This window comes from Triturus cristatus, chromosome 12 (genome assembly GCF_964204655.1).
Source record: "Triturus cristatus chromosome 12, aTriCri1.1, whole genome shotgun sequence".
Lineage (NCBI taxonomy): Eukaryota > Metazoa > Chordata > Amphibia > Caudata > Salamandridae > Triturus > Triturus cristatus.
In genome coordinates this window covers 662682663-662703501 of record NC_140595.1, presented here as the reverse complement: position 1 = coordinate 662703501, position 20839 = coordinate 662682663, and the positions used below count along the sequence as shown (strand labels likewise).

Below are 20839 nucleotides of genomic sequence, written 5' to 3'. Positions count from 1 at the left end.
CTTGCATTTCATGCAAACACCACATCAGTGCATTTAAAAATACATTTGTAGAATAATAAATATGATGAAAACAGTGTTCTCACATGATAACCATAAACTGAAGAGCTGCAAAAAATGCTGTATCAGCTACTTACAATAAAAGGTGACTCGAAAAAACTAGCAAAAGAAGAGCATCATCATATTAAAGGTTCTATTCACCATCTTGAGTTGCACCATAGCAGCTTATGGTGCGTTTCTGCTCAGAGTGTGCCTCCAATCCCACATTCATTTTTAATTTATTTGCAATTTAAAAAACAACAATTACTGCTCGAAGTTCACTTTTCAAAACCATTCAACCTATTAAATGTATTTCTCTAACCTATGAATGTAGTCCATGTTCACTTTTCCTCATCTTCATCTCGATACTCCTTTCCCAGAAACCAGGTTCACTTCTTCATTAAACCCACCCATCCAAGGTCACCAAATCTTTGAAGCACAAGTCTGCCTATTCTCCCTTTCTCTCTATGTACAAGATACCTTGTATCATTTGAATGGACAGCAGGAGAGAAGGATATTTATGGTGAGTGGGGGTGGGGTTTTGAGGAGTAACCTCATTTGCCTAAGAGCCGGGGTATCTGGGAAAAAAAGTATTTTATGGGGGAAGAATTTCACATCTCCTTGGTGAAATTTGTAGGGCCTTATAACATCCTTTCTGTGGATTCAGATTCAGTCGGAACAGAGGTCCTAGTCCTCGCTCTGCCTTTCAAAGGAACTGTAAATATGCATGGCTTATTTGGCTTTGCCCGGCAGGGTGAGAATGGCGTTTGTCAGGCGTTCGTCAGGCGATCGGAAGGGGTGAGGCAATAATTTATAATTCAATGATCTTCATGATATTTTCTTGATAATATGAAAGCAGGAAAGGGAAGCTTAGCAATAAGCAATCCTAAAGCAAGGTGTGACTCCAGGGAAGAATGACTTGAAAACAACATACAGAAAGACTCATGTAAAAAGGCCCTGATGAGGCTTGAACTCATGACCCTTGGTTTACAAGACCAGTGCTCTGCCACTGAGCTACAAGGCCAGTCTGCACGCAGGATGTAAATTGCAACATGTATTCTTACTGAGGTATGAATATATCTATGATTTTGAGACTCTGTATGGAAACGTAGTTGCATATGAATGTCCACGTGCGCGCACACATTGAAGACCATGCTTAAGGCACTTTTCTTGGAAGTATGAAAAACTACATTTTCATATGAGAAAATAAGAGTTTTCACATTCAAGACCATACCGATAGCTCTAGTTAGTATGTCTGCAATCAGTGACATATAGAGAACCCACTTATTAGAAGTGATCTGTCTCTGTGGGGCAGACATATGTTAACAGTCATTCATTTGAGACGGCCTAAACTTTAGGAGTAAGAGCTGCTTTCTTATCAATCTATTTATCCAAACTGGTTAATAAGCCAGGAGTGAGTGAAAGGCAATCCTCTGGAAACTCCATGAAAGATCTAATTTCTATTACGCACAAAATACTTCACTTTATTTGACATATTTGTTAAAATGGAACAGTCAGATGATCCCATCTAGCGGATCCTGGCTCTGTCTTGAAAGAGAGTGTAATTATACTACAAGAAATGCTGGCAGGAGGAGGAGCCTAGCGCGCAACCAAGATGGCCGCGTAGGTGCGAAGCTCCCGAGGACCTCCGCGACCTCCTGAATTAATCCTGATTATATCCTGTCGTTGATGAGGGGACTGTGTCTGTGTACCCGAGCTGAGGCGGCACCCGTTCTCCGTTTTCGAATCGGACCCCGGACACTGGTGGGAGCACCGATCGAAGATTGCGGCCTTCTCCGCGCCGGCCCCCCGGATTGGAGTTGTGGGGCGATCCGGGGACAAAGCGAACAACAGCGGCGGGCAGGGCTGGGCGACTTGCGTTCCCCGCGCTTTCACTTTCGCTTTTGCGCCCTCCTTGCCCTCAAGCGAGGTAGGGTTGCGGAGCGGGGTGCGGTGGTGTGGCCTTGTCCCGGTGCCCGGCTGACCCGCCGGCTGTGAGTTGTCCTGCGGTCCAGTGGTCACCCCCCCGGAACCCGTGAACTGGTTTATCGGCCCTTTCGAGGAGATTGGCACGATCTTGGGAGTGCGACATGTCCACAAAGCAAGATGGCGACCGGGCAAAGGTGAAATCGACCCGCCGTGGCCCGGCACATCAGTCAAACAGTATGGACCGCTACACCCTCCAGAAGGGATCCCCAGAGGCACAGCGTACATCCCCCGCGGGCCCGGCCGAGGCGTCTGCTCAGCCTGCGGATCTGACCCTCCGGGACGTCATGGGCGCCATTGCCGAGATGAAGGCCTCGGTGGACCAGCGCTTTGATACTCTGGCGCAGAAGATAGACTCGGCCCTGGTGGAAGTGGGCCTGGTGAGAGCTTCTTGTCTAAAACGAATGACCGGGTCGATTCCCTGGCCCACACCACCTCGAGTCTCACTACAGACGTGGCGGCCCTTCAAAAGGAGGTGCACCGGCTTGGACAGGCGAGCGCCCTGATGGACCGTCGATTGGAGGACGCCGAGGGTCGGGCCCGGAGGAACAACGTTCGTATTGTCGGGGTGCCGGAGGGACGGGAGGAGGAGGCGGCAGATTTGTTTGTGGAAGACCTGATCCTCACCCATCTCCAGCCCCGGGGGCTGAGTAAACTTTTTGCGGTGGAACGTGCTCACAGGGTCCCCGGAGGAAGACCTAAGGTCGGAGCCCCGCCGCGGCCTCTCATTGCCCGGATTTTTAACTTTCGAGACAGAGACGCTATCCTGCAGACTTCCAGGCTACAGGGACCGGTCAAGCTCGATAATATGGACGTGAATTTCTACCCTGACTTTACTCCGACGGTCCAAAAGCAGAGACTGAGTTTTCTCGGAGTTAAACGTCGCCTACGGGACCTGAACCTTAAGTACTCAATGCTTTTTCCAGCTAAGCTGAGGGTGGAGGTGGACGGTCGCACGCACTTTTTTGATCGTCCCGAGGCGGCTGGGGACTGGTTGGATACTCTGCCTGGGGATCGGGGCCGGGGGGGTGGGGGGGGTGCGGTTGGCGCTGAGGGCTCGCCGGATCAGAACTGAGGGGTGAATAGTAGGCCTTGCTCTGGACAACATTTCGGTTACCATTCACTGATTGTGTATGTTCCCCTCCTATGGAGGTCGTACGGGGTCCATTGGGGGCTTTCCCTCCTCCTCTGGGGGACTAGTTAGTTTTTCGTCTATGGGGCGACAGGCACACTGCACTTTGGGGGGGCTGTCTGGGCTCATGCAGGGGTGCAGGGAGGGGGGAGTTCTGTTAGGATGGGTGGGTGGGGGTGGAGTGTTGTTTGTTTGCACCGCAAGGCGAACCCTTTACTGTATTGTTGTTTTTGAGATGCTCTTTGGGGGACGATTGATGGCTTCCATGTATGATGGGGGGTAGGGATCTGACTGTGTTATCATGGAACGTTAACGGACTGGGGGATAGGATTAAGCGTGGTGTGGTCCTGCAGTATCTGAAACGAATTTCGCCAGATGTGGTCTTCCTGCAGGAGACACACCTTATAGGTAATTCCTTTCATGCCATGAATCGGAGAGGCTATCGCTTGGTGGCCCATTCGGGCTTCACCTCGGGCTCGCGGGGGGTGGGCATCATGATTAAGAACTCGCTCCCATTGGAGATTGATGAGGTGCGCCATGATGAGAGGGGACGTTACACTGTCTTGGTGGGTAGAATGGAGGGCAGAGTGGTCGTTTTTGTATCAGTGTACGTTCCGCCGGGGTTGCAATCTACCACGTTTGCGGACCTGGGGCGCCTCCTCCTTGACCTCCCGGGTGGGCTTCTGGTAGTTGGGGGGGACTTCAATGCGGTGGCTTCTGGGTCTATGGATCGTCATCCCCCCAGGGACCTCCCCCGGGCACAGGCGTGGCTGTCCGGCCTTTTAGATACACTAGGATTGGTGGATTGCTGGCGACTAAAGCATCCCGCGCAGCTGCAATACACTTTCCACTTGGGTGCCCATGGTAGCCTCTCGCGGCTTGATTATATCCTTGTTCCTGCGGCCTACGCTGGGAGAGTGGGAGAGGTGCGCCATTTGGCGCGGGGTATTTCAGATCACTCCCCACTACTGTTGCACTTGGATGTCTTCCCGAGGGGGGAGGGCAGGGTAGCCCCAATCAATGCCTGGTACCTGCGCGGCCCCACTATTCGAGCCGAATTGATCAAATCCTTGCAGCGGTACTTTGAGGAGAATGTGGGGTCTGTCCCTTCGGCTATCTCCCTTTGGGAGGCTTTTAAGGCAGTTCTCAGGGGGGAGGCCCTCTCCTTTATCTCCCATGCCCGGAGGCGCGAGCGGGAGGAGGTCACCCGGGTGGAGGCCGAAATCACTGAACTAGAGGGTGACCTGGGGAGTGGGGCGACGGATGCCACATTGCATGTTCTACACCTCAAGCAGGCGGCCTATAGGGCCCTCGTCACGGAGGCGGCCAGGGGCCTCAGTAGAGAGCAACAGGGGCGACTGTATGATGTGGGTGATAAGGCTGGTAAATTGATAGCGTGGTTGGATAAGAAGGAGAGAGCGAGTCGTGTGGTTCCGTTGATCGAGAGGATGGATGGTGTATGTGTCACCGAGCCGGCCGCCATTGTCTCCTGCTTCGCGGATTATTTCCGCGAGGTGTATTCCCCGGTTTCTCCCTGCTCGGAGGAGGATTCCCATGCCCTGCTTCGGGACATCGCGCTGCCCTCCCTTTCGGTGGAGGACAGGGATTCGCTGGACGCTCCTCCCACCTCGGACGAAATTGCCCTTGCTATCCGCTCGGTCGCATCTGGCAAGGCCATGGGCCCCAATGGCATCCCTATCGAGCTGTACAAGCTGCGACCGGATGTGCTGGCGCCCCACCTGCGCGCGATGTTCCTGGCGGCCCGCTCGCGGGGTTCCTTTCCGCCGGACCAGCGTCTGGCCACGATCGTGGTGATCCACAAGGAGGGGAGACCCCGTGAGCGGGTCACATCCTATAGGCCTATCTCGCTCTTGAACGCGGAGCCCAAGATCCTCGCCAAGGTGCTGGCCAACCGGCTGGTCGGCGTGGTGGGTGACTTGGTCCACCAAGACCAGTCTGGCTTCATACCCCACCGTAACACGGCCCTTAATCTGCGACGCTTGCACGGGGTGCTCGCGCGTGTCCCGTTTGTGCGGGAACCGGCCATTTTGGCGTCCTTGGACGCCACCATGGCGTTTGATACGCTCGAGTGGCCATACATTTGGGCGATGCTGGCGAAGTTTGGCTTCGGACCGGGCTTCATCAGCTGGGTCAAGTTGTTGTATTCCGGCCCATTGGCGCAGGTGGTGGTGAATGGACGAGTTTCGGCCCCATTCGCACTGGGACGGGGCACGCGACAGGGTTGCCCCCTGTCACCTCTCCTGTTTGCACTGGCCCTGGAGCCCCTGGCGGAGTGGCTGCGGTGGCACCCTTCCATCCGTGGTCTCCGCTGGACCCCCGAGCATGAGGACCGTGTGTCCCTCTACCCTGATGATATCCTTCTGTATCTCGCCTCCCCGCGTAAATCACTGATCGTCCTAGTTGATGTTTTGCGCTCATTCGGTCGCAACTCAGGTCTCGTCATCAACTGGGCGAAATCCTGTGTATATGTGCTTGCCGGGGAGGCTCCGGTCCTACCACGGGACTGTCCGATCCAGATTGCCTCCCAGGGGTTTCGGTACCTGGGTATATATATTACTCTGGACCCGGAGGCCCGCTACGAGCGGAATTTGCTGCCCCCCCTCCAGCGCTTGAGGGAGGACGTGGTGCGTTGGCGGCGTCTGCCGCTTTCGCCGCTCGGCCGAGCGGCCTTGTTTAAGATGATGTCCTTGCCGCGCTTTCTGTACGCTCTCCAGAACACTATGGATTTGGTCCCGGCGCGCTACTTCCGGGAGGTGGAGAGTTTGCAGCGTTGCCTGTTCTGGGACGGGAGGCCACGTATTGCCTTGGCTAAATTGACGCTCCCGTGGTACGATGGGGGGGTCGCCCTCCCGGATATTAAACGGTATTACTGGGCCTCCCAGCTAGCTGCGATTAATCATGGCCTTTACGGGCCCGCCCTGAACCCGGCATTTGAAATGGACAAGATGCTCCTGCCCGGTGGCGACTACAATCGAGCGCTCTACTCTGGCGCGCCGGACCCTCGCCTGACGGGACCGACGCGTGTCATGGTGCGTGTATGGCACGCGGCTAACGCAGCTATGGGGTGGAAGGACCGTTTGACCCGGGCGTCACCGCTATATGCGTCGGCGAGGTTGGGCTCCCTGTGGACCTCGAAAGGCTTCGAGAAGTGGGACACGATCGGCATCAGCACAGTGGGAGATCTCTGGACGAGGGGGGGATTCAAAACTTTCGAGATGTTGCAGACGGAGTTTCAGTTGCAAGGCAGTGAGTACTTCCGGTACTTGCAAGTCCGCCATGCGCTGGGCTCTGTCTTCCCGGATGTCGCGTCCATTCCGGAGTCTTCCCCCCTGGAGGACAGAGTGCTGGATGGCCACGTCCCAGACAGCACGATCTCCCTTATATATAAAAAACTGATCAACGACCGATCGGGCCTGCTGACTGGCCTCCGCGAGGCCTGGGTTGCCGATGGGCTGGAGTTGGACGACGAGGACTGGATGTCCGCGGTGGCCTCTCCGAAGGAGGTGGCCATCCCGGCTCGCCTTCGCTTCGTCCAGCTTAAGATCCTCCACCGGGTTTACGTGACGGGGCCAAGGCTTCTACGTATGGGCTTTGCTGAGGATGGACTGTGTAAGCGTGGCTGTGGTGCTTTGGCAACCTTCTTGCATATTCTGTGGGAATGCCCAAAGGTGGAGCGATTCTGGTGTGGCGTGCACGAGGTCCTGCGAGTGGTTACGCGAGTCGTGCTGTTGCCTGAAGCGAGGAGATGCTTGCTGAATGTGTGGGAGCCCACTGACTACTCGGTTCCGCAGACGCGGTGGGTGACTCTGGGATACATGATAGCTAAGCGTGACATTGCTCAATTGTGGGGATCCCAGAGGCCTCCGGCAGTGTCGGCCTGGAAAGAACACATGGACTGGTGTATGTTTCGTGAAAAGGTGGTGTATGTTGCGAGGGGTAAGCCTGGGGCGTGGGTGAAAATCTGGGGCCCCTGGAACGCCTATCGCGGGGGTATTTGCGAGCCGCCGCTGCTGCCGGCTGCCTCACCAGCCCCGTCCCCCTAGCCGGCCCCCTCCCCCAGCCATGGGCACGTGGTTCCCCAGTCCCTGATCTGTTCTCATTCCCCTCTTCAGAGTTTGGCGACTGGTTGGGGTCCCCCACTTAAGGAGCGCGTGCTGTCACTTGGGATTGCGGGTTGCCTTGCGGGTGTGGTTGTTTTTGTGTTGTTGTGTTTCGACAAAAGGAAACCGTATTGTGGGTTTGGAGTTATGTGGCCTGCACTACTGATATCTCCTGATTTACCCTTTTTGCACCGCCAAGAGATTTTTCTGTATGTATGTCGTATGCTTCTGCCACTCTAGCGGCCGGCCAGACGGTTGTAGGCCCATACTTGTAATTATTTGAGATTGTAATAAACGGTTTCAAAAAAAAGAAAAAAAAAAAAATGCTGGCCATCAAAAGAGACTCTGATGGCTTTCCGACGAAGGTGGGATTCGAACCCACGCGTGCAGAGCACAATGGATTAGCAGTCCATCGCCTTAACCACTCGGCCACCTCGTCTGCCCTACAGCCCCATCTGAAACCTTGCTTCACAAAAGGTACTGAAGTGTCAATATACTGTACCTAAAAAAGAAAAAAAACAGCTGAGGCAAGATCTCACATTCCACGTCTTCCCCCAATTAGGGACCTACATTTCATTTTTGGGAAATTCTTACTATGTGCTAATTACAAATATTCATAAGATTCCCCTAGACTTTGTCAGAACTGTCAAGATATAATTCTATGGGGTTTTGAATAGACAGAGCATATGTTATAGGACAATTATAGAATCTATTCCGTTTGGACTGTATTCTTAATAGTCATGATAACATGCTAGCATGTGAGTCGATCTTGCACAGTGAATGATGGAGCAGTGTCTGTCATCTACTTGGTCAGCTGTAGATGGCTCACCTGGGGAGATGTGAAAAGAGAGAACTCCAGTGGCGCAATCGGTTAGCGCGCAGTACTTGCACTGAGCCATGCTGAGGTTGTGAGTTCGAGCCTCACCTGGAGCAGCCGTGTTGTTTTTCATAAACCATTTCACAAAAAGTAAAGTTTAAACTCAGAGTATGGACGGCCCTTGCTAGAGAGTCTTTACTTCTTATAGGATCTACGTGTCCTACTCCTCTGGGTGCCAAATATCACATATCCTACGCGATGCTCAGTTTAAACATTCCATGATGTGCCATCTTGCATTTCATGCAAACACCACATCAGTGCATTTAAAAATACATTTGTAGAATAATAAATATGATGAAAACAGTGTTCTCACATGATAACCATAAACTGAAGAGCTGCAAAAAATGCTGTATCAGCTACTTACAATAAAAGGTGACTCGAAAAAACTAGCAAAAGAAGAGCATCATCATATTAAAGGTTCTATTCACCATCTTGAGTTGCACCATAGCAGCTTATGGTGCTTTTCTGCTCAGAGTGTGCCTCCAATCCCACATTCATTTTTAATTTATTTGCAATTTAAAAAACAACAATTACTGCTCGAAGTTCACTTTTCAAAACCATTCAACCTATTAAATGTATTTCTCTAACCTATGAATGTGGTCCATGTTCACTTTTCCTCATCTTCATCTCGATACTCCTTTCCCAGAAACCAGGTTCACTTCTTCATTAAACCCACCCATCCAAGGTCACCAAATCTTTGAAGCACAAGTCTTCCTATTCTCCCTTTCTCTCTATGTACAAGATACCTTGTATCATTTGAATGGACAGCAGGAGAGAAGGATATTTATGGTGAGTGGGGGTGGGGTTTTGAGGAGTAACCTCATTTGCCTAAGAGCCGGGGTATCTGGGAAAAAAAGTATTTTATGGGGGAAGAATTTCACATCTCCTTGGTGAAATTTGTAGGGCCTTATAACATCCTTTCTGTGGATTCAGATTCAGTCGGAACAGAGGTCCTAGTCCTCGCTCTGCCTTTCAAAGGAACTGTAAATATGCATGGCTTATTTGGCTTTGCCCGGCAGGGCTTGCCCGGCAGGGTGAGAATGGCGTTTGTCAGGTGATCGGAAGGGGTGAGGCAATAATTTATAATTCAATGATCTTCATGATATTTTCTTGATAATATGAAAGCAGGAAAGGGAAGCTTGGCAATAAGCAATCCTAAAGCAAGGTGTGACTCCAGGGAAGAATGACTTGAAAACAACATACAGAAAGACTCATGTAAAAAGGCCCTGATGAGGCTTGAACTCATGACCCCTGGTTTACAAGACCAGTGCTCTGCCACTGAGCTACAAGGCCAGTCTGTACGCAGGATGTAAATTGCAACATGTATTCTTACTGAGGTATGAATATATCTATGATTTTGAGACTCTGTATGGAAACGTAGTTGCATATGAATGTCCACGTGCGCGCACACATTGAAGACCATGCTTAAGGCACTTTTCTTGGAAGTATGAAAAACGACATTTTCATATGAGAAAATAAGAGTTTTCACATTCAAGACCATACCGATAGCTCTAGTTAGTATGTCTGCAATCAGTGACATATAGAGAACCCACTTATTAGAAGTGATCTGTCTCTGTGGGGCAGACATATGTTAACAGTCATTCATTTGAGACGGCCTAAACTTTAGGAGTAAGAGCTGCTTTCTTATCAATCTATTTATCCAAACTGGTTAATAAGCCAGGAGTGAGTGAAAGGCAATCCTCTGGAAACTCCATGAAAGATCTAATTTCTATTACGCACAAAATACTTCACTTTATTTGACATATTTGTTAAAATGGAACAGTCAGATGATCCCATCTAGCGGATCCTGGCTCTGTCTTGAAAGAGAGTGTAATTATACTACAAGAAATGCTGGCCATCAAAAGAGACTCTGATGGCTTTCCGACGAAGGTGGGATTCAAACCCACGCGTGCAGAGCACAATGGATTAGCAGTCCATCGCCTTAACCACTCGGCCACCTCGTCTGCCCTACAGCCCCATCTGAAACCTTGCTTCACAAAAGGTACTGAAGTGTCAATATACTGTACCTAAAAAAGAAAAAAAACAGCTGAGGCAAGATCTCACATTCCACGTCTTCCCCCAATTAGGGACCTACATTTCATTTTTGGGAAATTCTTACTATGTGCTAATTACAAATATTCATAAGATTCCCCTAGACTTTGTCAGAACTGTCAAGATATAATTCTATGGGGTTTTGAATAGACAGAGCATATGTTATAGGACAATTATAGAATCTATTCCGTTTGGACTGTATTTTTAATAGTCATGATAACATGCTAGCATGTGAGTCGATCTTGCACAGTGAATGATGGAGCAGTGTCTGTCATCTACTTGGTCAGCTGTAGATGGCTCACCTGGGGAGATGTGAAAAGAGAGAGCTCCAGTGGCGCAATCGGTTAGCGCGCGGTACTTATACAGCAGTACTTGCACTGAGCCATGCCGAGGTTGTGAGTTCGAGCCTCACCTGGAGCAGCCGTGTTGTTTTTCATAAACCATTTCACAAAAAGTAAAGTTTAAACTCAGAGTATGGACGGCCCTTGCTAGAGAGTCTTTACTTCTTATAGGATCTACGTGTCCTACTCCTCTGGGTGCCAAATATCACATATCCTACGCGATGCTCAGTTTAAACAGTCCATGATGTGCCATCTTGCATTTCATGCAAACACCACATCAGTGCATTTAAAAATACATTTGTAGAATAATAAATATGATGAAAACAGTGTTCTCACATGATAACCATAAACTGAAGAGCTGCAAAAAATGCTGTATCAGCTACTTACAATAAAAGGTGACTCGAAAAAACTAGCAAAAGAAGAGCATCATCATATTAAAGGTTCTATTCACCATCTTGAGTTGCACCATAGCAGCTTATGGTGCTTTTCTGCTCAGAGTGTGCCTCCAATCCCACATTCATTTTTAATTTCTTTGCAATTTAAAAAACAACAATTACTGCTCGAAGTTCACTTTTCAAAACCATTCAACCTATTAAATGTATTTCTCTAACCTATGAATGTGGTCCATGTTCACTTTTCCTCATCTTCATCTCGATACTCCTTTCCCAGAAACCAGGTTCACTTCTTCATTCAACCCACCCATCCAAGGTCACCAAATCTTTGAAGCAAGTCTGCCTATTCTCCCTTTCTCTCTATGTACAAGATACCTTGTATCATTTGAATGGACAGCAGGAGAGAAGGATATTTATGGTGAGTGGGGGTGGGGTTTTGAGGAGTAACCTCATTTGCCTAAGAGCCGGGGTATCTGGGGAAAAAAGTATTTTATGGGGGAAGAATTTCACATCTCCTTGGTGAAATTTGTAGGGCCTTATAACATCCTTTCTGTGGATGCAGATTCATTCGGAACAGAGGTCCTAGTCCTCGCTCTGCCTTTCAAAGGAACTGTAAATATGCATGGCTTATTTGGCTTTGCCCGGCAGGGCTTGCCCGGCAGGGTGAGAATGGCGTTTGTCAGGCGTTCATCAGGCGATCGGAAGGGGTGAGGCAATAATTTATAATTCAATGATCTTCATGATATTTTCTTGATAATATGAAAGCAGGAAAGGGAAGCTTGGCAATAAGCAATCCTAAAGCAAGGTGTGACTCCAGGGAAGAATGACTTGAAAACAACATACATAAAGACTCATGTAAAAAGGACCTGAGGAAGCTTGAACTCATGACCCCTGGTTTACAAGACCAGTGCTCTGCCACTGAGCTACAAGGCCAGTCTGCACGCAGGATGTAAATTGCAACATGTATTCTTACTGAGGTATGAATATATCTATGATTTTGAGACTCTGTATGGAAACGTAGTTGCATATGAATGTCCACGTGCGCGCACACATAGAAGACCATGCTTAAGGCACTTTTCTTGGAAGTATGAAAAACTACATTTTCATATGAGAAAATAAGAGTTTTCACATTCAAGACCATACCGATAGCTCTAGTTAGTATGTCTGCAATCAGTGACATATAGAGAACCCACTTATTAGAAGTGATCTGTCTCTGTGGGGCAGACATATGTTAACAGTCATTCATTTGAGACGGCCTAAACTTTAGGAGTAAGAGCTGCTTTCTTATCAATCTATTTATCCAAACTGGTTAATAAGCCAGGAGTGAGTGAAAGGCAATCCTCTGGAAACTCCATGAAAGATCTAATTTCTATTACGCACAAAATACTTCACTTTATTTGACATATTTGTTAAAATGGAACAGTCAGATGATCCCATCTAGCGGATCCTGGCTCTGTCTTGAAAGAGAGTGTAATTATACTACAAGAAATGCTGGCCATCAAAAGAGACTCTGATGGCTTTCCGACGAAGGTGGGATTCGAACCCACGCGTGCAGAGCACAATGGATTAGCAGTCCATCGCCTTAACCACCCGGCCACCTCGTCTGCCCTACAGCCCCATCTGAAACCTTGCTTCACAAAAGGTACTGAAGTGTCAATATACTGTACCTAAAAAAGAAAAAAAACAGCTGAGGCAAGATCTCACATTCCACGTCTTCCCCCAATTAGGGACCTACATTTCATTTTTGGGAAATTCTTACTATGTGCTAATTACAAATATTCATAAGATTCCCCTAGACAATGTCAGAACTGTCAAGATATAATTCTATGGGGTTTTGAATAGACAGAGCATATGTTATAGGACAATTATAGAATCTATTCCGTTTGGACTGTATTTTTAATAGTCATGATAACATGCTAGCATGTGAGTCGATCTTGCACAGTGAATGATGGAGCAGTGTCTGTCATCTACTTGGTCAGCTGTAGATGGCTCACCTGGGGAGATGTGAAAAGAGAGAGCTCCAGTGGCGCAATCGGTTAGCGCGCGTTACTTATACAGCAGTACTTGCACTGAGCCATGCCGAGGTTGTGAGTTCGAGCCTCACCTGGAGCAGCCGTGTTGTTTTTCATAAACCATTTCACAAAAAGTAAAGTTTAAACTCAGAGTATGGACGGCCCTTGCTAGAGAGTCTTTACTTCTTATAGGATCTACGTGTCCTACTCCTCTGGGTGCCAAATATCACATATCCTACGCGATGCTCAGTTTAAACATTCCATGATGTGCCATCTTGCATTTCATGCAAACACCACATCAGTGCATTTAAAAATACATTTGTAGAATAATAAATATGATGAAAACAGTGTTCTCACATGATAACCATAAACTGAAGAGCTGCAAAAAATGCTGTATCAGCTACTTACAATAAAAGGTGACTCGAAAAAACTAGCAAAAGAAGAGCATCATCATATTAAAGGTTCTATTCACCATCTTGAGTTGCACCATAGCAGCTTATGGTGCTTTTCTGCTCAGAGTGTGCCTCCAATCCCACATTCATTTTTAATTTATTTGCAATTTAAAAAACAACAATTACTGCTCGAAGTTCACTTTTCAAAACCATTCAACCTATTAAATGTATTTCTCTAACCTATGAATGTGGTCCATGTTCACTTTTCCTCATCTTCATCTCGATACTCCTTTCCCAGAAACCAGGTTCACTTCTTCATTCAACCCACCCATCCAAGGTCACCAAATCTTTGAAGCAAGTCTGCCTATTCTCCCTTTCTCTCTATGTACAAGATACCTTGTATCATTTGAATGGACAGCAGGAGAGAAGGATATTTATGGTGAGTGGGGGTGGGGTTTTGAGGAGTAACCTCATTTGCCTAAGAGCCGGGGTATCTGGGAAAAAAAGTATTTTATGGGGGAAGAATTTCACATCTCCTTGGTGAAATTTGTAGGGCCTTATAACATCCTTTCTGTGGATGCAGATTCAGTCGGAACAGAGGTCCTAGTCCTCGCTCTGCCTTTCAAAGGAACTGTAAATATACATGGCTTATTTGGCTTTGCCCGGCAGGGCTTGCCCGGCAGCGTGAGAATGGCGTTTGTCAGGCGTTCATCAGGCGATCGGAAGGGGTGAGGCAATAATTTATAATTCAATGATCTTCATGATATTTTCTTGATAATATGAAAGCAGGAAAGGGAAGCTTGGCAATAAGCAATCCTAAAGCAAGGTGTGACTCCAGGGTAGAATGACTTGAAAACAACATACAGAAAGACTCATGTAAAAATGCCCTGATGAGGCTTGAACTCATGACCCCTGGTTTACAAGACCAGTGCTCTGCCACTGAGCTACAAGGCCAGTCTGCACGCAGGATGTAAATTGCAACATGTATTCTTACTGAGGTATGAATATATCTATGATTTTGAGACTCTGTATGGAAACGTAGTTGCATATGAATGTCCACGTGCGCGCACACATTGAAGACCATGCTTAAGGCACTTTTCTTGGAAGTATGAAAAACTACATTTTCATATGAGAAAATAAGAGTTTTCACATTCAAGACCATACTGATAGCTCTAGTTAGTATGTCTGCAATCAGTGACATATAGAGAACCCACTTATTAGAAGTGATCTGTCTCTGTGGGGCAGACATATGTTAACAGTCATTCATTTGAGACGGCCTAAACTTTACGAGTAAGAGCTGCTTTCTTATCAATCTATTTATCCAAACTGGTTAATAAGCCAGGAGTGAGTGAAAGGCAATCCTCTGGAAAGTCCATGAAAGATCTAATTTCTATTACGCACAAAATACTTCACTTTATTTGACATATTTGTTAAAATGGAACAGTCAGATGATCCCATCTAGCGGATCCTGGCTCTGTCTTGAAAGAGAGTGTAATTATACTACAAGAAATGCTGGCCATCAAAAGAGACGCTGATGGCTATCCGACGAAGGTGGGATTCGAAGCCACGCGTGCAGAGCACAATGGATTAGCAGTCCATCGCCTTAACCACTCGGCCACCTCGTCTGCCCTACAGCCCCATCTGAAACCTTGCTTCACAAAAGGTACTGAAGTGTCAATATACTGTACCTAAAAAAGAAAAAAAACAGCTGAGGCAAGATCTCACATTCCACGTCTTCCCCCAATTAGGGACCTACATTTCATTTTTGGGAAATTCTTACTATGTGCTAATTACAAATATTCATAAGATTCCCCTAGACTTTGTCAGAACTGTCAAGATATAATTCTATGGGGTTTTGAATAGACAGAGCATATGTTATAGGACAATTATAGAATCTATTCCGTTTGGACTGTATTTTTAATAGTCATGATAACATGCTAGCATGTGAGTCGATCTTGCACAGTGAATGATGGAGCAGTGTCTGTCATCTACTTGGTCAGCTGTAGATGGCTCACCTGGGTAGATGTGAAAAGAGAGAGCTCCAGTGGCGCAATCGGTGAGCGCGCGGTACTTATACAGCAGTACTTGCACTGAGCCATGCCGAGGTTGTGAGTTCGAGCCTCACCTGGAGCAGCCGTGTTGTTTTTCATAAACCATTTCACAAAAAGTAAAGTTTAAACTCAGAGTATGGACGGCCCTTGCTAGAGAGTCTTTACTTCTTATAGGATCTACGTGTCCTACTCCTCTGGGTGCCAAATATCACATATCCTACGCGATGCTCAGTTTAAACATTCCATGATGTGCCATCTTGCATTTCATGCAAACACCACATCAGTGCATTTAAAAATACATTTGTAGAATAATAAATATGATGAAAACAGTGTTCTCACATGATAACCATAAACTGAAGAGCTGCAAAAAATGCTGTATCAGCTACTTACAATAAAAGGTGACTCGAAAAAACTAGCAAAAGAAGAGCATCATCATATTAAAGGTTCTATTCACCATCTTGAGTTGCACCATAGCAGCTTATGGTGCTTTTCTGCTCAGAGTGTGCCTCCAATCCCACATTCATTTTTAATTTCTTTGCAATTTAAAAATAACAATTACTGCTCGAAGTTCACTTTTCAAAACCATTCAACCTATTAAATGTATTTCTCTAACCTATGAATGTGGTCCATGTTCACTTTTCCTCATCTTCATCTCGATACTCCTTTCCCAGAAACCAGGTTCACTTCTTCATTCAACCCACCCATCCAAGGTCACCAAATCTTTGAAGCAAGTCTGCCTATTCTCCCTTTCTCTCTATGTACAAGATACCTTGTATCATTTGAATGGACAGCAGGAGAGAAGGATATTTATGGTGAGTGGGGGTGGGGTTTTGAGGAGTAACCTCATTTGCCTAAGAGCCGGGGTATCTGGGAAAAAAAGTATTTTATGGGAGAAGAATTTCACATCTCCTTGGTGAAATTTGTAGGGCCTTATAACATCCTTTCTGTGGATGCAGATTCAGTCGGAACAGAGGTCCTAGTCCTCGCTCTGCCTTTCAAAGGAACTGTAAATATGCATGGCTTATTTGGCTTTGCCCGGCAGGGTGAGAATGGCGTTTGTCAGGCGTTCGTCAGGAGATCGGAAGGGGTGAGGCAATAATTTATAATTCAATGATCTTCATGATATTTTCTTGATAATATGAAAGCAGGAAAGGGAAGCTTGGCAATAAGCAATCCTAAAGCAAGGTGTGACTCCAGGGAAGAATGACTTGAAAACAACATACAGAAAGACTCATGTAAAAAGGCCCTGATGAGGCTTGAACTCATGACCCCTGGTTTACAAGACCAGTGCTCTGCCACTGAGCTACAAGGCCAGTCTGCACGCAGGACGTAAATTGCAACATGTATTCTTACTGAGGTATGAATATATCTATGATTTTGAGACTCTGTATGGAAACGTAGTTGCATATGAATGTCCACGTGCGCGCACACATTGAAGACCATGCTTAAGGCACTTTTCTTGGAAGTATGAAAAACTACATTTTCATATGAGAAAATAAGAGTTTTCACATTCAAGACCATACCGATAGCTCTAGTTAGTATGTCTGCAATCAGTGACATATAGAGAACCCACTTATTAGAAGTGATCTGTCTCTGTGGGGCAGACATATGTTAACAGTCATTCATTTGAGACGGCCTAAACTTTAGGAGTAAGAGCTGCTTTCTTATCAATCTATTTATCCAAACTGGTTAATAAGCCAGGAGTGAGTGAAAGGCAATCCTCTGGAAACTCCATGAAAGATCTAATTTCTATTACGCACAAAATACTTCACTTTATTTGACATATTTGTTAAAATGGAACAGTCAGATGATCCCATCTAGCGGATCCTGGCTCTGTCTTGAAAGAGAGTGTAATTATACTACAAGAAATGCTGGCCATCAAAAGAGACTCTGATGGCTTTCCGACGAAGGTGGGATTCGAACCCACGCGTGCAGAGCACAATGGATTAGCAGTCCATCGCCTTAACCACCCGGCCACCTCGTCTGCCCTACAGCCCCATCTGAAACCTTGCTTCACAAAAGGTACTGAAGTGTCAATATACTGTACCTAAAAAAGAAAAAAAACAGCTGAGGCAAGATCTCACATTCCACGTCTTCCCCCAATTAGGGACCTACATTTCATTTTTGGGAAATTCTTACTATGTGCTAATTACAAATATTCATAAGATTCCCCTAGACAATGTCAGAACTGTCAAGATATAATTATATGGGGTTTTGAATAGACAGAGCATATGTTATAGGACAATTATAGAATCTATTCCGTTTGGACTGTATTTTTAATAGTCATGATAACATGCTAGCATGTGAGTCGATCTTGCACAGTGAATGATGGAGCAGTGTCTGTCATCTACTTGGTCAGCTGTAGATGGCTCACCTGGGGAGATGTGAAAAGAGAGAGCTCCAGTGGCGCAATCGGTTAGCGCGCGTTACTTATACAGCAGTACTTGCACTGAGCCATGCCGAGGTTGTGAGTTCGAGCCTCACCTGGAGCAGCCGTGTTGTTTTTCATAAACCATTTCACAAAAAGTAAAGTTTAAACTCAGAGTATGGACGGCCCTTGCTAGAGAGTCTTTACTTCTTATAGGATCTACGTGTCCTACTCCTCTGGGTGCCAAATATCACATATCCTACGCGATGCTCAGTTTAAACATTCCATGATGTGCCATCTTGCATTTCATGCAAACACCACATCAGTGCATTTAAAAATACATTTGTAGAATAATAAATATGATGAAAACAGTGTTCTCACATGATAACCATAAACTGAAGAGCTGCAAAAAATGCTGTATCAGCTACTTACAATAAAAGGTGACTCGAAAAAACTAGCAAAAGAAGAGCATCATCATATTAAAGGTTCTATTCACCATCTTGAGTTGCACCATAGCAGCTTATGGTGCTTTTCTGCTCAGAGTGTGCCTCCAATCCCACATTCATTTTTAATTTATTTGCAATTTAAAAAACAACAATTACTGCTCGAAGTTCACTTTTCAAAACCATTCAACCTATTAAATGTATTTCTCTAACCTATGAATGTGGTCCATGTTCACTTTTCCTCATCTTCATCTCGATACTCCTTTCCCAGAAACCAGGTTCACTTCTTCATTCAACCCACCCATCCAAGGTCACCAAATCTTTGAAGCAAGTCTGCCTATTCTCCCTTTCTCTCTATGTACAAGATACCTTGTATCATTTGAATGGACAGCAGGAGAGAAGGATATTTATGGTGAGTGGGGGTGGGGTTTTGAGGAGTAACCTCATTTGCCTAAGAGCCGGGGTATCTGGGAAAAAAAGTATTTTATGGGGGAAGAATTTCACATCTCCTTGGTGAAATTTGTAGGGCCTTATAACATCCTTTCTGTGGATGCAGATTCAGTCGGAACAGAGGTCCTAGTCCTCGCTCTGCCTTTCAAAGGAACTGTAAATATACATGGCTTATTTGGCTTTGCCCGGCAGGGCTTGCCCGGCAGCGTGAGAATGGCGTTTGTCAGGCGTTCATCAGGCGATCGGAAGGGGTGAGGCAATAATTTATAATTCAATGATCTTCATGATATTTTCTTGATAATATGAAAGCAGGAAAGGGAAGCTTGGCAATAAGCAATCCTAAAGCAAGGTGTGACTCCAGGGTAGAATGACTTGAAAACAACATACAGAAAGACTCATGTAAAAAGGCCCTGATGAGGCTTGAACTCATGACCCCTGGTTTACAAGACCAGTGCTCTGCCACTGAGCTACAAGGCCAGTCTGCACGCAGGATGTAAATTGCAACATGTATTCTTACTGAGGTATGAATATATCTATGATTTTGAGACTCTGTATGGAAACGTAGTTGCATATGAATGTCCACGTGCGCGCACACATTGAAGACCATGCTTAAGGCACTTTTCTTGGAAGTATGAAAAACTACATTTTCATATGAGAAAATAAGAGTTTTCACATTCAAGACCATACTGATAGCTCTAGTTAGTATGTCTGCAATCAGTGACATATAGAGAACCCACTTATTAGAAGTGATCTGTCTCTGTGGGGCAGACATATGTTAACAGTCATTCATTTGAGACGGCCTAAACTTTACGAGTAAGAGCTGCTTTCTTATCAATCTATTTATCCAAACTGGTTAATAAGCCAGGAGTGAGTGAAAGGCAATCCTCTGGAAAGTCCATGAAAGATCTAATTTCTATTACGCACAAAATACTTCACTTTATTTGACATATTTGTTAAAATGGAACAGTCAGATGATCCCATCTAGCGGATCCTGGCTCTGTCTTGAAAGAGAGTGTAATTATACTACAAGAAATGCTGGCCATCAAAAGAGACGCTGATGGCTATCCGACGAAGGTGGGATTCGAAGCCACGCGTGCAGAGCACAATGGATTAGCAGTCCATCGCCTTAACCACTCGGCCACCTCGTCTGCCCTACAGCCCCATCTGAAACCTTGCTTCACAAAAGGTACTGAAGTGTCAATATACTGTACCTAAAAAAGAAAAAAAACAGCTGAGGCAAGATCTCACATTCCACGTCTTCCCCCAATTAGGGACCTACATTTCATTTTTGGGAAATTCTTACTATGTGCTAATTACAAATATTCATAAGATTCCCCTAGACTTTGTCAGAACTGTCAAGATAAAATTCTATGGGGTTTTGAATAGACAGAGCATATGTTATAGGACAATTATAGAATCTATTCCGTTTGGACTGTATTTTTAATAGTCATGATAACATGCTAGCATGTGAGTCGATCTTGCACAGTGAATGATGGAGCAGTGTCTGTCATCTACTTGGTCAGCTGTAGATGGCTCACCTGGGTAGATGTGAAAAGAGAGAGCTCCAGTGGCGCAATCGGTGAGCGCGCGGTACTTATACAGCAGTACTTGCACTGAGCCATGCCGAGGTTGTGAGTTCGAGCCTCACCTGGAGCAGCCGTGTTGTTTTTCATAAACCATTTCACAAAAAGTAAAGTTTAAACTCAGAGTATGGACGGCCCTTGCTAGAGAGTCTTTACTTCTTATAGGATCTACGTGTCCTACTCCTCTGGGTGCCAAATATCACATATCCTACGCGATGCTCAGTTTAAACATTCCATGATGTGCCATCTTGCATTTCATGCAAACACCACATCAGTGCATTTAAAAATACATTTGTAGAATAATAAATATGATGAAAACAGTGTTCTCACATGATAACCATAAACTGAAGAGCTGCAAAAAATGCTGTATCAGCTACTTACAATAAAAGGTGACTCGAAAAAACTAGCAAAAGAAGAGCATCATCATATTAAAGGTTCTATTCACCATCTTGAGTTGCACCATAGCAGCTTATGGTGCTTTTCTGCTCAGAGTGTGCCTCCAATCCCACATTCATTTTTAATTTCTTTGCAATTTAAAAATAACAATTACTGCTCGAAGTTCACTTTTCAAAACCATTCAACCTATTAAATGTATTTCTCTAA

At 46.0% G+C, this 20839-nt stretch overlaps 7 non-coding genes across 7 annotated transcripts; 3 read left to right on the top strand and 4 right to left on the bottom strand.

The window, feature by feature from the left end:
- Window positions 1-7632: 7632 nt before the first annotated feature.
- Window positions 7633-7714, bottom strand: TRNAS-GCU (transfer RNA serine (anticodon GCU)). The gene has a single exon. It is a non-coding gene; the product is annotated as a tRNA-Ser (tRNA).
- Window positions 7715-9373: 1659 nt separating this feature from the next.
- On the bottom strand, window positions 9374-9445 carry TRNAT-UGU (transfer RNA threonine (anticodon UGU)). Its single transcript has one exon. It is a non-coding gene; the product is annotated as a tRNA-Thr (tRNA).
- Window positions 9446-10529: 1084 nt separating this feature from the next.
- On the top strand, window positions 10530-10624 carry TRNAI-UAU (transfer RNA isoleucine (anticodon UAU)). Its single transcript has 2 exons — window positions 10530-10567; window positions 10589-10624. It is a non-coding gene; the product is annotated as a tRNA-Ile (tRNA).
- A 4755-nt stretch (window positions 10625-15379) lies between these two features.
- TRNAI-UAU (transfer RNA isoleucine (anticodon UAU)) lies at window positions 15380-15474 on the top strand. The gene is made up of 2 exons: window positions 15380-15417; window positions 15439-15474. It is a non-coding gene; the product is annotated as a tRNA-Ile (tRNA).
- A 1159-nt stretch (window positions 15475-16633) lies between these two features.
- Window positions 16634-16705, bottom strand: TRNAT-UGU (transfer RNA threonine (anticodon UGU)). Its single transcript has one exon. It is a non-coding gene; the product is annotated as a tRNA-Thr (tRNA).
- A 2353-nt stretch (window positions 16706-19058) lies between these two features.
- On the bottom strand, window positions 19059-19130 carry TRNAT-UGU (transfer RNA threonine (anticodon UGU)). Its single transcript has one exon. It is a non-coding gene; the product is annotated as a tRNA-Thr (tRNA).
- Window positions 19131-20214: 1084 nt separating this feature from the next.
- Window positions 20215-20309, top strand: TRNAI-UAU (transfer RNA isoleucine (anticodon UAU)). The gene is made up of 2 exons: window positions 20215-20252; window positions 20274-20309. It is a non-coding gene; the product is annotated as a tRNA-Ile (tRNA).
- Window positions 20310-20839: the final 530 nt, after the last annotated feature.